We start from the raw sequence: 4,128 nt of genomic DNA on the forward strand, positions 1-4,128 counted from the left end.
AGTTCGGAGAAGAAGTGCCAGGCTTATCGGTAACCTTCCCCTGCTTGTACCTCAACGGGTATCTTAGTAAGTGTTCGTGGTTCTTTTGGTTATAAAGTCTTTGAGTAGTTAAGCTATACTTTTACTTGTTTGTAGATTCGTTGTCTGCCCCATGGTGGATGCTCTAGTAGAGAGCCCTGATAAAGATGGATAACCCTAATCACGCTAGAGTAGTAGTCGGTAGCATAGATGTGGTGTCTAGGCTAGAGGCTACCTTCGTTTGCCTAGTATCCCATGGTTGAGGGGTAGGCAATAGGTGGTGATAGCCCTGTCCGTCCTTTGTAATTCTCCACGTTCGAATATGGCATAGAGCTATATGCTGGTATCGCCTGGCAGACCAGGTGCGCTCCGGTGCCAGAAGTGAGCAAGTAGAAGTAGAGTTTATCTATCCTTAGACCCTAAGCCATAGGAATCTTTCTCTATCCTTATTAGCTACCCTTGTGTTGTCCTTGGACGAATTAGCTAGAAGAAACACCTTCCGTTCCCTATGGAAATACAATACCCTGAATACTTCCGGGTGAAAGCTACAATAGTAATTCCGTACGCTTGCGGATTCATTCTGTAAACGTTAAGAAATACCAATAGTTGATAGTATCACATTTGGTGACAATGGCAAAGGCAAGGTCAAAGGTCTTGGTAAGATTGCAATATCCAATGATTTGAGCATTTCCAATGTGGTACTAGTAGAGAGCTTGAACTTCAACCTATTGTTGGTAACTCAATTGTATGATCTTGGTTTCAAGTGCATATTTGGCATGGATGATGTAGAGATCATAAGTGTAGATGGCTCTAACTTGATATTCAAAGGATTTAGATATGAGAATCTATACTTGGTGGATTTCAATGCTAGAGAAGCTCAATTGTCAACATGTTTGCTCACTAAGTCTAGCATGGGTTGGTAATGGCATAGAAGGCTTGGTCATATTGGAATAAAACAATTGAACAAGTTGATTAAGCATGATCTAGTTAGAGGCTTGAAAGATATCACATTTGAGAAGGATAAACTATGTAGTGCATGTCAAGCCAAAAAGCAAGTTGGCAACACATACCCTAAGAAGAGCATGATGAGTACATCTAAGGCATTTGAGTTGTTGCACATGGACTTGTTTGGACCAACCATATACACTAGCATTGTTGGAAACAAATATGGATTTGTGATTGTGGATGATTTCACTAGATATACATGGGTGTTCTTTCTTGTTAACAAGAGTGATATGTTTGCAACCTTCAAGACCTTCATCAAGAGAATTCACAATAAGTTTGAAACAACCATTAAGAAAGTGAGAAGTGACAATGAAAGTGAATTCAAGAACACAAGAGTTGATGATTTGTGTGATGAGTTTGGGATTAGGCATCAATTCTCGGCCAAGTACACTCCACAACCAAATAGCCTAGTTGAGAGGAATAATAGAACCTTGATAGACATGGCAAGATCAATGTTGTGTGAGTACAATGTGAGTCATTCATTTTGGGCCAAAGCAATCAACATGGCTTGCTACTATAGCAACCGACTCTATTGTCATCATGATAGAGAAGACACCATATGAGCTCTTAAATAGAAGAAAGCCCAACCTTGCATATTTTTGAGTTTTTGGTTGCAAATCCTACATATTGAAGAAAGGCACAAGATTGAGCAAGTTTGAGAAGAAATGTGATGAATGTTTTTTGCTTGGTTACTCTACTACTAGCAAGGCTTATAGAGTTTAGAATTTGTCTAGTGGCACTCTTGAGGAGGTGCATGATGTTGAGTTTAATGAAACCAATGGTTCCCAAGAGGAAGATGAGAATCTAGATGATGTGAGAGGCACTCAATTGGTCAATGCAATGAAGAACATGGACATTGGTGACATAAGGCCTAGAGAGGTGATTGATGTTGAAGATGATAAGAATCAAATGCTCTCTAACTCAAATATGCAAGCTAGTGGTTCTCATGATCAAGATCAAGTTAGTGCAAGTGATGATAAAGTGCAATATCAACAACAAGTGTCTAGTTTATTATCTCAACCAAATGATCAATCAAGTGCAAGCAATCAAGTTCAAGTGCTCCAACCAACCAATGTTACAAGAGATCATCCTTTGAACTCTATAATTGGTGATATCTCAAGAGGTATGCAAACTAGATCAAGATTGGCATCATTTTGTGAACACTTCTCATTTGGGTCATCCATTGAACCTAAGAAGATAGATGAAGCTTTATTGGATGTTGATTGGGTGAATGATATGCATGAAGAACTAAACAACTTCACAAGAAATCAAGTATGGGAGTTAGTTGAGAGGCCTAAGGAACCAAATGGGTCTTTTGGAACAAGCAAGATCAAGATAGAATAGTAGTGAGGAACAAAGCAAGATTACTAGCTCAAGGTTACACTCAAGTTGAAGGTATTGACTTTGGAGAAACATATGCCATGGTTGCAAGATTGGAAGCAATTAGCATCTTGTTAGCCTCTGCTTATGCCCATAACATCAAGTTGTACCAAATGGATGTGAAGAGTTCATTTCTCAATGGGTACATCAATGAGCTTGTATCTGTTGAGCAACCTCCCAGTTTTAAAGATGAGAAGAAGCCCAACCATGTCTATAAGTTGAAGAAGGCTTTGTATGGCTTGAAGCAAGCACCAAGAGCATGTTATGAGAGAATTGAGGGATTTCCTACTTTCTAAGGGATTCATTATGGGCAAGGTTGACACCACTCTCTTCACCAAAAAGATTGGTAAGGACTTATTTGTGTTGCAAATCTATGTTGATAATATCATATTTGGATCAACCAATTAAGACTTTTGTGAAGAGTTTGGAAAGATGGCAAGTGAGTTTGAGATGTCCATAATTGGAGAGCTTAATTACTTCCTTGGTCTTCAAATCAAGCAAATGAAGAATGGCACATTTGTGAGTCAAGGAAAGTACATCAAAGACATGCTCAAGAAGTTTGAAATGGATGATGCTAAAGCAATTAGTACACCAATGGGGACAAATAGAAACTTGGATTGTGATGCTAGTGGCAACATGGTGGATTAAAAGATGTATCGGTCAATGAATGGAAGTCTACTTTTTGTGACCGCATCAAGGTTGGATGTGATGTTTAGTGTATGCATGTGTGCTAGATTTCAAGCCTCACCAAGAGAGAGTCATTTGAAGGCAACCAAGAGAATATTAAGGTACTTGAAGCATACACAAAATGTTGGATTTTGGTATCCCAAAGGATCAAAATTTGAGTTGATTGGATATTCAGACTTCGATTATGTGGGATGCAAAGTTGAGAGAAAGAACACATCAGGCACATGTCAACTATTGGAAAGATCACTTGTGTCTTGGTCATCAAAAAAGCAAAATAGGGTAGCACTTTCAACAATCGAGGCGGAGTATATTTTGGTCAGTAGTTGTTGTGCTCAATTACTTTGGATAAAGACCACTTTGAATGACTTTAGAATCAAGTTCAAACAAGTGCCATTACTATGTGACAATGAGAGTGTCATGAAGCTCACGAACAACCCGGTTCAACATTCAAGAACAATGCACATCGATGTCCGCCGCCACTTCATAAGAGATCATCATCAAAAAGGGGACATTTGCATTGAGAGTGTGGGCACCGATGATCAACTTGCCGATATCTTCACCAAGCCACTTGATGAGAAGAGGTTTTGCAACCTAAGGAATGAATTGAACATACTTGACTTCTCAAATATGTGTTGATGCACCCCCATTATATGACATGCCTCTCCTTCGAGTAAAGCAAGGTAAAGTTGATTGACATGTCATTCATCCATTGCTAAGGACTTGGTTAGTGCATCTAGTCATTCCTCACATGACTTAGTCTCATTCATGAAAATTAAATGGATTTGACGCTTGTATGGTACCACTATTGATTGTATGCTTCAAATGATCTAGTGGTAGCATATGACATGTTTATGGGCTTATGAACCTAGTATTTGATCTAGAAAATGAGCTATAAGTGTTTAACTCAACATGGTCAAGATAACCCTTGCAATGAGGTGTGAAGAAGGTTGCCCTTGGATCAAACCGAGTTAAATATCTTTTGCAAGTGATCTAGATTGAATCAAATTGGGAAAATGATCCTTACTTAACATGGTTTCA

Source organism: Miscanthus floridulus, chromosome 13 (genome assembly GCF_019320115.1).
Source record: "Miscanthus floridulus cultivar M001 chromosome 13, ASM1932011v1, whole genome shotgun sequence".
Classification (NCBI taxonomy): Eukaryota; Viridiplantae; Streptophyta; class Magnoliopsida; order Poales; family Poaceae; genus Miscanthus; species Miscanthus floridulus.